This window comes from Canis lupus, chromosome 35 (genome assembly GCF_003254725.2).
Source record: "Canis lupus dingo isolate Sandy chromosome 35, ASM325472v2, whole genome shotgun sequence".
NCBI classification, from domain to species: Eukaryota; Metazoa; Chordata; class Mammalia; order Carnivora; family Canidae; genus Canis; species Canis lupus.
This window is the reverse complement of record NC_064277.1, coordinates 24,733,596-24,747,616: the sequence shown is the minus strand read 5'-3', so window position 1 is coordinate 24,747,616 and position 14,021 is coordinate 24,733,596. Positions and strand designations below refer to the sequence as shown.

At 43.3% G+C, this 14,021-nt stretch overlaps 1 long non-coding RNA gene and 2 other non-coding genes across 3 annotated transcripts; all 3 read left to right on the top strand.

Annotated features, from left to right (window-relative positions):
- Positions 1-760: 760 nt before the first annotated feature.
- On the top strand, positions 761-833 carry TRNAV-CAC (transfer RNA valine (anticodon CAC)). Its single transcript has one exon. It is a non-coding gene; the product is annotated as a tRNA-Val (tRNA).
- A 7,838-nt stretch (positions 834-8,671) lies between these two features.
- Positions 8,672-10,134, top strand: LOC112674413 (uncharacterized). Its single transcript, XR_003145414.3, has 3 exons — positions 8,672-8,769; positions 9,453-9,603; positions 9,697-10,134. It is a non-coding gene; the product is annotated as an uncharacterized LOC112674413 (long non-coding RNA).
- TRNAI-AAU (transfer RNA isoleucine (anticodon AAU)) lies at positions 8,886-8,959 on the top strand. The gene has a single exon. It is a non-coding gene; the product is annotated as a tRNA-Ile (tRNA).
- Positions 10,135-14,021: the final 3,887 nt, after the last annotated feature.

The window sequence follows — 14,021 nt, the reverse complement described above, 5'->3', positions numbered from 1 at the left end:
AGTTCCTTGACGACAAAGACTTTTTGCATTCACGTTCTGTGCCAGTGATGTTCTCAAAACATTTCAACTGCTCCCTTATGGAGCAGAAGCCAGGTAGTGAGATGGAGCCAGATAGTAAGATGGTCTCAGAAGCCAGGTAGTGAGATGGAGCCACATGACCACTTCTAATCAAGTATCTGCAAAGGGATAGGCTGTGGTAGAAAGCATTGGTGGCTTCTGACCATCTCCTGAGCTCTAGCCTCCCAATTCTGGTTCCCAAAGAATCATTTTCTGTCACCATGAGATAAGTAATAGGCCCCATTGCACAAGCACAGAAATGGTGTAGACAGCATGAGGGAGATCCTGAAATCAAATTCTCCAGTTGTGGTCATCATTTGGCCACTTGTGTGAGTCCAGTCATTATGCTGTACTCCTTAAATTTATACACTGCTGTCTGTCAACTATATCTCAATACAACTAGGAACTTTTTTTTTTTTACAACGTAAAAACTTATATTATTACTTAAAAGCTCCCAATTCTCCAGGATGCTGCCTAGGTTTATTGTGCCTGAAGTTTGTGCAGGCATTGGGGCCTTGGGCAAAATTTTTGCTTGGTTGCTAGGATTTTCTTTCTTCATAAACAAGAAAAAGGGAGGGAAACGCTCAACAATGAGTGTTTCCAAGGCGGACTTTGTAGTCAATAAACCCATGTCCAAAGGGCAAAACCAAACTCCTTAATTTTATCTGATCACAAGCACCAGTGTATGAGCTTTCCTCCAGGCGTTTCCGTAGTGTAGGGGTTATCACGTTCGCCTCACACGCGAAAGGTCCCCGGTTCGAAGCCGGGCGGGAACAACAGCTTTCCTTTTCCCTCCCTCGAATGCACTTGATTTCAGAGATTTCGATTTCCTTATATGCACAGACAACGAAAACGTCGCCTCGTCGCCCTTACTTTGTTAGAAAGCAGTTTTCCTGAGAGACACGTACTGCAACACCTCTCTGTACCCCTCTGCTCCCCTCTGTGGGTCCCGGGGCCAGTGAGCCTGGTGAGGGGGGTAGGGATGGGCATGGGGGCGTGGAGGGGTTGGGACAGTGGGGGTCGGTGAGGGTGGGGATGGGGCGCGGGGAAGGTGACGGGGTTCTACGGGGTGGTAAGGGGGTGGGGGTTGGGGAAGTAGTGGGTGGGGTGGGCAGGGAGCAGGGGACCGGCCCTCCGCTCCGGCCCCCCTCGAGGCCGGGGCCTGCAGCTAGCTACCCGCAGTCCAGAGGGACACCAGCCGCCGACCCCCCTCCGTTTCGTGGCAGGCAAATATTTGCGCACCAATCCGCCGACCCCAGCGCCGCTGGGAGAGCAGGTGCTGCGGTGTATCCAGTAAGTTGTTACCTTTCATAGGACCTGGAGGATAAGAAACTATGTACACACACACACACACACACACACACACACACACACACACAGAGTTACTGAGAAGGGGGGGGGGACACGCTGCATTTCATTCAAGGAGAAACACTTCGGCAAAGACACACATCTCTGTCTTGGCCTTGCTTAGAAAGCGTTTGGTAGTCTAGAGATATTTCCCATTGCCATGGTTAATTTTATGTTTCAACCTGAATGGGTCCGGTGCCTGGGTATGTGGTCAAACATTATTCTGGTTGTTTCTGCGAGGATGTTTGTAGATGGGATTTACATTTAAGTGGGTGGACTTAGAGTAAAAGCAGATTTGCCCTCCATAGTGTGAGCGAGGATCAGAGAATCGAAGGAAGTCTTGAATAGAAAAAAGGTCTGATCTCTCCAGGGGACAAGAGGGAATTTTGACACCATCTCCCTTCAGATATTTATAAAATTGCTTATTTATTCACTAGGGAAAGCAGTAGGGAAGACGTAAGCAGACTCCACAAAGAGAGCCAGATGTGGGGGATCGATCCAAAGACTCTGGAATCAGGCCCCAGACTAAAGGCAGGTGCTCAACCGCTGAGCCACTCAGGCATACTCTGCCTTCTGCTTTTATCTGCAAGGTCAGTTCTTCAGTTCTTCCCTAGTGCCAGCAGACTGCCTTTGGACTTCAATTATAACCCCTTCCCTGGTCTCCAGTCTGCCATCATTCCCTATCAGATTTTGGACTCACTCAGCTGCCACACTCATGTGAGCCGGCTCCTTAAAAAGAATCTCTTTCTAGAATATAAACATCCTATTGGTTCTGCATCTCTGGAGAGACCTGACCAACATACCAGTTATTATTTCGAAGTATTTAATGCTTCAAGAGTTAGTAGGTGGCACCTCCTGCAGTTTCTACAGTAGTATTCTGAGCCAATAGATTATTTAAAAGGTAGCATTGGTCTGTCTGTCCCTGCAAATAAGGGGTGTTGTTGGCAGCACAAGATGGCTATCAGTCAAGGGTGCTTGTCACTGAGCAGCAGCGACTGTGGGGTTGGGTGGGGGCAGCTATCTTTATGGCCTGGTCTGGCACTTGGAAGTGGTTGTCCTTCCCAGCTTGGGAAGGGGGTCCATGGAATATTCCTATTCTCAAAGGGACATAAGCCCTAGGAAGTCTAAGACACACTGGTGGAGAGGAGGAAAAGACTGAGGGGTTTTTGCAGTTAAGTAATAATAATGCAATCTCTGCTCTAGAAACCTCATGTTTGCTTTCATAGGGTCTATACAAACAAATATAAGCAAGTTCAGGATAATAAAAACATAATATATGTATAATGAAAATAAATAGTAGTGTAGTAATGTGTTCTGTTATAAATAGCATATACATTCCATACATGTCTTATTGTAGTCTATTAACAGAAATAATAATACAAAAACATACCAGAGTTTCTGGGAAGAAGATGTACTTATCTCTATCCTTTCATTGCTAGGTGCAACTAAAACCCTTGGACATTATACATAAAATAAACAGAAGAAGAATCTAGAAGATGGAGAAAGGAAGGAGCCTGGCTAGGGACCCTGGGACCAGAGGAATGGCATGGTGGCAGGCTCCCTATTTTTGCCCCATGTGTCCTGAATGGCCAGTGAGTGCATACAGAAAACCCTAAGAAAAGCTGCTCTCTCCAGCCAAAAGACCATCACATGGACAGCCTAACATTGCAAAACACTTCTAGACAATAACTAACCCTAACCCTAGCCATACACCATATAAAACTGTAGCCTCTCTGCTACCCAGGGCAGCAAAGTTCAAGCAGGAAGAAGGAACTTGGACTCCCACCCAGCAGTATCTCTTCCTCTCCCTCCCCACTGGGTTGCTGGTAGAGGAGATAGTGGAGAACAGGATTTTCATCATTGCTGGGTGGTAACTGGGTCCTGCCTCCATCTGTCTCTGGGCCGATGGAGAGAGACCACACAGGAGCCAGATTTCTCACCAGCTGCCAGCAGGAATAAAATGCTCCCTATTGCTGGTGTCAGTGGGAGCTGAGTGAGGGATCCTGGACTTCTGTGCTGTCTACCTTGCAGTATTGAGCACATGCTCTCTCACTTCCCCTGCGGTTAGAGAAAGCCAATTAAAACCAAGGGTTTCAATAAGAGCCAGAGTCTCCTAACACAAAGCACACAATGTCCAGATTTTAGTTGAAAATCACTTGCCAAACCAAAACCTGGAAACATCTCAAATTGAATAAAAGAGGACATTCAATAGAGTCCAATAACCAGGTTAAAGGAATGTTACGGTTATCTAGTGGAGATTTTAAAGCAGGCATCTTAAAAATGCTTCAGTGAACAATTATGAACATGCATGAAACAAATGAAAAATAGCCTTGGTTAAAAAAAATCAGAAAAGAGGAAAAATGTAAAGAAATACAAAATGAAAATTTTAGAATTGAAAAATTCAATAACCAAATAAAAATCTCAGAGCATGGGCTCAGCAGTAGAAGAATGCAAGGGACATAGGAAAGAATTTGTGAACTTAATACAGAACAACAGCAGCCCTAGCAAACTAATGCATTCATAAATTACTGGTGGGAATGTAATACAGCTACTCTGGAAATACTCTATATTTTCTTTAAAAACTAAATATGACATCACCACAGGACCAACAGTTGCTCTCCTTGGCAATTATCCCAGAGAAATAAAGACTTACGTTCACACAAATAACTATGTAGAGGAGGAAAAATATTTTTCCCTCCATCCTTCTAGATTCTTGGCAGAGACTTCTCTGCAATAAAAGACAAATTAGCAAGAGAAGAAGAAACAAGTTTAACGATATGTATATCTTCTGTATACATGGTAGTTACACAGTATTCCTGGGTCTGTTACTAAACTTCATTTTCTTTTACTGTTATTAAGCTTCTTAAACTTCTGTTACTAAACTTGTTATTCAACTTCTGTTTCTTTTACTTTTGTTAATCTTTTATAATGGGTGGTGGGAGGGTCTCAGCCAAGAACTGAAAAGGGTAAAGGGAAAAATTATTTTTCATCTCCTTCAACTGTGTGTGAATGTTTGTACCAATTTTATTCATACTAGCCAAGATTAGAAAAAAAATCCAGATGTCTTTCAAGGAGTGAATGGCTGAACATCCTGCTATGGAATACTGCTCAGCAACAAAGGAGAATCAACTATTGATATCTGTAAGAATCTGGATAAATCTGCAGAGAATTTTGGAGTGAAAAAAAAATTCCCAAAGGTTACACACTGTATAATGCCATGTACATAACATTCTTGAAATGGTAAAACTATAGAAATGGTGGATAGATTAGTGGTCACTAGGGGTTAAGGTTAACTAGGGGTTAATGCAGGTAGCAGGGAAGTGTTTGTGGTCATAGAAGGTGAACTTGAGGAATTCTCAAGCTGTTGTACATATTCTGGATTGTGATTGTTTGAATGTCAGTATGCTGGTTGTAATCTTGTTTTACAAGATCATACCTTTGTGGAAGATGGTAAAGAGTACCAGGGATCTTTCTGTATTATTTCTTACAACTGTATATGAATCCATAATGATCTCAAACTAAAAAAATTAATCAAAAACACTTAAGCAGGGATCCCTGGGTGGCTCAGCAGTTTAGCGCCTGCCTTCAGCCCAGGGCGTGCTCCTGGAGTCCCGGAATTGAGTTCTGCTTCTCCCTCTGCCTGTGTCTCTGCCTCTCCCTCCCTCTCTCTCTCTCTCTCTCTCTCTCTCTCTGTCTTTCATGAATAAATAAATAAAATCTTTCTAAAAATACTTAAGTATTCTCTAATACCTTCAGATCTCAAAACATTTTTTATATTGTTGTTTCATTTGCTCTCTGTTGTTTTTCCTTCTGCTTGTCTGTTTGGTGTTGCCAAATGATCTCTGTTCCTTCAAGATATCATCTGGTTACTTCCTGGGTGAAGCTTTCACAATAGCCAGAACCTAATATGCCATAATTTTCACAACCAGGTCACATCTGGTCCCACCTTTATTTTTGATATCCTCTCATGAATCCTTTCTCTTATTCTTCTGCCCTAGAATGGGCTGAAGTGGCACCTGTGCTGCCCTCTCTTCATTCATAACCAACCTGTGAGTTCTCTTCCCTTCCTTTGCTCAAAGCCACTACACTTTACAGTGTTTAGGGAATTGCACATTGTTACTGATGACATTTTTCATATCTAGGTACCACTTCTAGCAACACACAAGTGGAACATGATGACTCATTTGCTGTCCTGAAATGATAATTTCAGATACAGATTTGACTCTTTGCTCAAAATACTTTTACCTAATTTTTATATGAGCTTTGGACAAGTGATGAGAAGTAGCATGACACTTTCAACTTCTGTTAAGAATGACTTAAATTTTTCCTGTTCCTGTGGCTTTAGAGAGTTTAGTCCATGGGAAAGAATCCTCATGGGAACAATTTATATAAATTATACCAGATTTGTTTGCTTTTCTTATTTTTTTATTATGTTCCTTTGAATGCATGTCCTATTTCCTTGCGACTGAAAGAAGAGATTGGCTATTCATTGTTTTCATTTTCAAAATTTGGTTAAACAGCAACTTCCTGTAGCTACAGTGGATGCTCTGATGGTGATAAGAGGAAACCAGAAGAAGTAGAATAATAATGCATGGAGACTAGTGAAATTTGATCACTTGTTCTATATGGCAAATACATACTGAGCCCAAGTACCAAATCCTACATCCCATTCAGACTTCACTGCTCTCTACAATTTGTTGGTGGTTACAGAATGAAAATTCTGCACTCCACAGTTTCCAAGACAGAATTTAAATATTCTCTTGAGGCCCCACTGGGAGTGATTTTCCAGAGGAACTTTTACATAGACCAATTCTTCACATTAGCATTTCTCTACAGAAGGCCACACGGTCAACTCCTGAACTCAGAACCCTAACTTCCTAGCTGACATCAAGGTTCATGATTTTCTCTGTCATTTAACTTCTAAACAACACACAGCATGCTCTGTTAAGCTGTCTTCAACATTGCTGGTGACAATACTCTCCAAAATTACAGAAAGAAAGGGAGAAGGTTTCTAACACAGGATATTCTGTTTAAGTGGATGTGCCATGAAGCCCAAATAGAGATGTTTTCCATGGCAAATAGTTTAATTGCTTTCCTGGACAGTGTAGCTAATCTGTCCTGATCATTTGTCAGAAAATACATCAGTATAAGATGTGAAGAACAAGAGAAGATCCTTCTTAAGGTAAAATGAAGATATTGCCTATGTGGAGAAGATCATGCCTGCTTAGAAGACAACCACTTAGAAGCTATGGGTGCTACCGGATTTTAAGCTCTGGGAGGTGGTAAGGGGGGGACCATGTGTGGCTCTGGGCCATTATGGGCTGCCATGGTGAAGACTAGACTGGGCCAGAGCAGAATGCCCATAAACATTTGTCAAATCAGTGAACAGCATTATGGTAACTTTCTGAAATGTATCCTAAACTCTAATGACATTCTTTTGCTCCTGCGGTGGCCAGCAAGCTCCCCCAGAAGTCTAAATAAAGCCTGGCAATGCAACTGTAAGTGGCCAGCCATTTCACTTCTGAAAGTTTCCATGGCAACATGTATATAATATTTCTCATTTTTCCCAACTTCAATAGGACAATCATGGCTATCTCTTAATATCAATTGAATAAAAGATGTGTGATGGAAAGTTTACATGAGACAACATGCAAATCACCTCGCACAAAGTAGGCCCACAAATGGTTAATTTCTTTATTGAAAGCAGGCTGTTACCATATATATTTTAAAGGAACAAGTTTCAAGGATGAGGAAAGCAGTTTTGACACAGAAATCTGGAAACATTTGGTTGGGTTGTACAAGTTGCAACAGCTTGTCTCTCTCAACCTACTAATGAAAGAAAGGCCAAAAACTTGGAAATATCAGGTTTCTGAACCCATCAGGGAGTCGAGGATACAAAAGAATGTAAGGATTGTCCTTCTCCGTGGGAGAATATAAAAAAAAGTGAAAGGGATTATAGGGGAAAGAGAAAATGAGTGAGAAAAATTAGAGAGGGTGACAAAACATTACAGACTCCTAACTCTGGGATACGAACAAGGGGTAATGGAAGAGAAAGTGGGCAGGGGGATGGGGTGACTGGATGACAGGCACTAAGGGGGGCAATTGACAGGATGAGCACTGGGTGTCATACTATATGTTGGCAAACCGAACTCCAATTAAAAAAACAAAAACAACAACAACAACAACAACAAAACCCAAACCAAACCAAAACAAGAATGTAAGGAAACTGAATTCCACAAAGAGGCCTTCATAGAAGAAAAGAGGCCTCTGATTGCCTTTATCCCTGGCAGATGGACAGAGGGGCAAAGGAAGACAAACCCAAAGACCCAAAGACCCGATTAGGAAACACTAGAAGAAACTCTAAGGGATCTTTAAGGTTTGTCAGTAGGCCTGCTTGACCCAAGCTGAGAATTCCATGCAGCCCAAACCACTATGGCTGGGGAGAGTAAGCAAAAAGGGGCTGAGAGAAAAGGCCAGAAAGTGGAAATACCCTTGGAGGCACCCCCAAGGGCAAAGGGCAAAGCCTTCTAAAGTCAGAGAACCTGCAGGACAGCTCAGGGCAAACCAATCCAAGGCTCTCTATAGTATACTTCCAGGAACCAGGCCTGAGAGCCGAGAGAAATCTCTCTAAGGCTCTCTGGAAGGAGAGAGATCTCCCAGACAAGAAAAGTAGCCGAGGGAAGCCTGGAGAGCAAAGAGGATGCCCAGGAGCCCAAACAGCTGACTCTCCGGCCCTTCAAAAGGGTTTGGAAAACCAAGGAGAGGCAGTAAAGCACAAAGAGAAAAGGGACGCCAGAGAAAGAGAGAGAGAAAAAAAATCTGGTTTTCAATTCACCTTCCGCTGAATCTTTCCTAGAGGACCAAGCAAATGCAGATAAGCGCTCGTTCCTACAGAGGACGCTGGCTCAGAGAAATGTGCTCAAGATAAGAAATATGATCCTTTAGCTCTTATTTTTAAATTCAAAACCGAATTTATAAATTGCATACTGCAAAACAAATACATAAATAGTCGATCAGCCTCGTCGATAGAGCTCTTTTTTCTCCAACAGAAAAAAAGAAGAGAAGACGTGTCTTTCGAGTGTGACTCAGATACACGTTTGCATAAAGTGCAGCTGGGGGGTGGTCAGTCCGAAGAGAGCCGACAGGGCTGCAGGGTCCCACCGAGACAAGATACGGCCCCCACGCCGGACGCGCCCTGGTCCCGCCTCTCCGGTGGCCGCTGCGGGGTGTCTCAGTGCCCTGGGGCGGGAGGGCTCCGACGCTCCCACGGTCCCCGCCCCCGCCGACGCCGGCCCCGCGCTCGGGCTCCACCTCGCGTCCCGCCAGCATCACTTCGGCTCCAGACCCGGACGCCAAGGATTGCGGGTGCGGGAGCGCGGGAGGCTCTTTTCCCTTTCCCTAACCTTCCGCGCAGTAAGACGCCGGTGGAACTTGGCTGGGTGTGACTTTAAAAGATTTAAGTCAAGCAGAGGCACCCGAGTGGCCGGTTAGCTCAGTTGGTTAGAGCGTGGTGCTAATAACGCCAAGGTCGCGGGTTCGATCCCCGTACGGGCCACGCACTTGTTTTTCCTTTCCGGTCCGGTACGCCCTACAGTCTGCCTTACACCCAGGGACCGGGCCTCTGCTGAGCAGAGTGTTTGGGAGCTTCGGGTATTTGAACAAAGGAGTGGGGTCCCGGAGCGCAGAGGGGGCGGTACTGCCTCTCGGGAGGGGCCGGAGGGGCGCTCGGAGCGTGCTTTGCTCGCCTGGGGCGACGTGCTGACGCCGTGCAGGATACCGGGAGCGGGCGGCCCGCGCCGGGGGAACCGTCCCCACTAGCCCCGGGTACCGGTGCCACCCGTGCCGCGCACTGCTCGAGCTCTGCAGTCTCGTGGACGCAGCGCGGCGGTGGGGGGCGGGGGAGAGTGGGCGGAGCCTCGGGCCGCCCCGGGTCCTAGCGCACGTCCCGTCCTCCTCGGGACCCTCCCCGCCCTCTGCCACCTGCTGCCCCAAGGCCCTCGCACTGCCCCGCGGGCTGCCAACCTGCTCTGCTCTCCCTCTTGTTCCAGAGCCGCGAGAGTGACATTGGCCACACGGGTGGAATAATAATGTAATAAGAAGTGTATCGAGCGTGCTGGGGACGTAGGCGATGCTCAGGGAATCCAAGACAGTGGGGCTGCGTCTGGGGGAGTCAGTGATGCATCGTTCACGTCAAGAACAGTGAGTGACAAGATCGAAATTAAAGTCTGAAAAACCTGTTTAAAATATTAATAAAGGATACCTACTTCTCAATGGTAAATACCATGACTTCAGGTTCGAAGTACAAGGACTGGCCAAGGCCTTTGCTGACTTGGAGGATGAAGGGGCAGCGGCCACGGGACGCGGACCCGCCTGGACACTGAGCTCTCCATGCGCTGGCAGCCTGCCAGGACACGGCCCTCTCCGCCCCGCACCTGCCGCGGGAACCGGGGCCCTGCGACACCTGCACACCAGCCCCATGAGCCCACCCTCACCCCCGGTCTTGTTTTTTCTTGGATAAGGTAAAACCTTCACGTGGTCAGTAATCTAAATGGGTGCTCCCCCCACCTGTCCGCTTTTCAGCACTACTCCCTTATGTCACTTCTCACCAGGGTCTCCCCTATGTTACTCCTATTCCTAATTCACCTGTATGCTCCTGGATTTTCTTTAGGCATGGACACGTACATATGAAAATAAATGTTCTCTTCCTAGTTAAGTGAAATGTCACATTTACACACTATTCTGCAGCCTGCTTTTTTCAATTCATGTACCTTGGAGGTGTCTCTCCATCAGCATATACCGAGCTGTCGAACAGCATACTTACTATTATATACTGTACAGAAACAGCCTATTTTCAATTGGGTTGGTCCAATTAGCCAGAAGTTGCATCTGAACTTTTAATTTCCTCTTACTCCTGACTCAGGAAGTCTACAAGTAGGGCTGGAGAGAGGGTAGAAAGAGGACACCTGTAATTATATGTTGTGATTAAAACACTTTCTGTGTGAAACCATTTGATCTTTCAGGTGATACTAAAGTAGGAGCTCCAAAGCATACTGTCAATCAAAGGAAATTCTATATAGATATGTTCAAAGATGATTTTCAGAAAAAGGTAAAGCTGTGATTCAGATATACAAATGAGCATGTTGTGAGGCAATAAGATATTTCCAATCATTTTAGTTCACAAAAGCAAAGTCCGGTAAATGGTTATGGCTCGGGGCACAGATTAAGAGGAGAGAGAGAGAGCTTTTTTGTAGATCTAGACGAGAGAGCTGAACAGCATCAGCAGTATTCCAGACATACACCACAGTCATCCCTCATCCAGGCCTCTGTAATTACTTGCTCCACCAGATCTTGAGCTAACAGTTGTAAGGGTATGGAAATTATTTTGTTTATATAGGGAAAAGTGCCCTTCTCCTATCTCCCTGTTCTTTGCAGGTTTCCTTGGATATCTAGAGACTTTGAGTCCTTCCTGGAATTTTCAGAATGGAGATGCATATCTCTGTGGATTAAGTTCAGTTTTAAGTTTTTAAGGTGGGCCAGATAACCTCTAGCTATGTAAACACGTACCTCCAGAATTAGGCCAGGAGTCTTCCAGGAGATTTATGGGATACTCAAAGGGTGCAGCCTCTTGCTTCTCAAGCAGATTTAGAGAAGTCAATATTCTTTCTTCAGCTTTGCTATATAAACAATGAGTGAGAGTTCCTCATAGTTTTGTCGTCACTTTTGTGTTACCTTATATACATGTAAATATGCTAATCCTTCATAAAGCGTGTTCTCTCTCTTCTATTGATAAGGTAGCATCTTTCTGCTGGCAGAGGTGTTTTATTTCCCCAACACAGTTTCATGAACCCATGTGCTTCTTGAGCAGAATTCTGGAAATACAGACTCAGTAGAATGGTTATGGTCTTAAAGTTGTTGAAGTTATGCCATTTGGAGTCTGCGACCAAGTGTATCCAGTGCTGTAGTCTCTTCCTGTAAAGCTTTGAGACAGTCTTTCTTTGTGGAAGATGAAGCTGATTGCAGGTGCTTTCCCAACAAAATGAAAAAAATATATATATATACACATATGTATGTATGTATATATATATGACAAGATTTTAAATGGTTGTAATTGATTTATTACTTATAATTTCCAAAGGTGAAAGGGCTGCTGAGAATTTATAACAAGAATTCCACCACTAACAAGGAATTTTGGTTGTTTCTGTGGCATGCAAAAGAAGCTAACAAAGCCAATCCAAAATAAGTTTTGGACAAAATAGCCACAGACATAATGACCTATCATATTTTTAAAGAAGATAGAAAACACTGCATCTAATTTAGAGAAGTGGATGAATGTAATTTCAACAGAGAAAAAAATCTCAAAATGAACATATGATAATCCTGAGACATCAAATACCATAAATATACAAGACACCTAGTAAGAATATGCCAAGAGTATGTCAACAATATGAAGCAAAGAGACTTGGCAAGTCTGGAGTAGGTCCTACATATTTATATATTAATAAGGCTTATCAATAATTAATAAATGATGCAAATCCTCAATTAAAATTCAGTAGCCCAGAAGATGCTAGATTCAAATTAAAAAAGTAAAGTTGCGACCAAGTTAACATTAAAAAAAATAGCTGGAATTATGACTGATTATACTCTACCCTGTTGTCTACTATCAGGCAAAACAACACTGGACTTTATACATTGAGAGAAACATGTCATGGACAGTAAAAGCATTGACAAATCTCCAGGAATGTCCCATCCAGTGTACAATTTCTGAAATACTTATGTTAACATTTTAGCCATGCATAATTTGACTCAGAGAAGACTAAATCTTTCTCCTCCTCTTCTTCTTCTTCCTCTACTTCCTTCTGGCATCCCTTCTGATTTTCAAGTCTTTCTGTACAACTTGTCAACAGTAACATATCAAATAGCCCTGGTTTTTGCAGGGCGAGAGAACAAATCTTTAAGATTTTCCAGGTGCCTTCTGCCAAGTCTCGAAGACAATCATAGGTGAAAAAGGTACCTTGAAAGTTTTATTGTACATTTAGGATTTGCTTTGGGGAAGGCAAAAATTAAAAGCTGTTAGGACACTTGAACACAAGAGAGGAATCAGATCATGGCTGCTGGAGAAAATACTTGACTACTTGTTCCAAAGTTACAATAAAGCATTTAAAAATAAGCATAGAAGGTAATGTGATTATAAAGAACTGTAGCTCATTCCTCAGTGAAAAGCCTTTGTTTTCTTCAATAATTAAAGACAGCACAGTCAGCATAAACTATAAAAGGTCATTCTGCTAAAATACAGAATATTTGATGTCCAAGAAGATTACACAAGGGGAAACCAAAAGGAACCCTATCCTATTACAGGTGAAAGCAATAAGCAGTAAACCAAACAAGCAAACACATCAAAATTAAGCAAACTTCCTACATTTTAATACACTTCATGGCTTTTCAAACTCAGGTATTATAAATGAAGATAAATAAACTTAATTTTCAAATTTGGCCTTCATTATGCTCTTCCCCATTGCAGAAAAATTTGACACTGACTGGCTCCAGGAGTCAGCAATAAGTCATCACTATAGTCTCCAGTAGGAAGTAATTTCCTACTAGTGCCAGGCTGTTATCAACATAGATTGTGTTTAACTTTGTTATCTTCAAATGAATGAATAAGAATTGTAAAAATCTGTGTTGGAATTGTTTGTAATGGAACAAGCATTCGAGTTTGTAACTGAGGTACCTAAACCTCTGAGACACAGTTTAGCGAGTTGTTTACCGGGTTTCTCAACAGCAGCTTTCCATTGTAGAGGCTCAGAGATACCAGACGTCTGACTGTTCTCCCAGGTGAATCAACTGGCCCATTGAAGCACCAAAGCAAGGAACAGGAGGCTCTTGAGGTGTACTCATCAGTTTGAGAAATATTCCACCAGTTCCAGAATATAAATAAATGGATAAGCAAACAAACCATTGAAAAATATATTTCAGGATTTGACATCTAAATCTGTTTAAAACCCAAGGCAACTTCTTATAAACTACCAGATATCCTTATTTTCAAAAAATTTTTTCCTTTTATTTGCAGCCTTTTCATTTATTTTGATCTGCCTGTCTTGCTTTCTTGGGTTTGTTTTAATCATTATCTTTCTAAGAAGATTTCATGTCAACCTACTATTAAAAAAAAATCTTCACTAAATCTACTATCTCGCAAACCTTAAAATGTTGGCATCATATGTTCTGTCTCATGTTCTGTGGTTTCTCCCAACTCTCTCCCTCCTTCTCTTCCTAATTTGGCAGAAGAAATAGGAGAGAGGGTTCAGCCTCCCTATCCATCAACCAGGCTGTGAGGGTGGCCTGGGGAAGGGAATAACAGGGAAGCCTCCCTCTGATCTTTGTGAGTTTGGAGCCACCAACAGTGTTATGCTGGCGGGTCTGGCTCCTGATCTGTGTGCTCCACTTCAGACAAGGGATTGGCAGGTACCTGAGAGCGTATCTCTTCCTCCCTGACGTTTTGGTAAGTAGAAGGCAGGAGTAACACTTTAATATATGATCTATGGGTCTAAAGGCATTATCAACTTCCCTGGATTTAGTTTTTGCAAAGAGAGAACACTGCAGTATTTAAGTTATGTGAGGCTTGT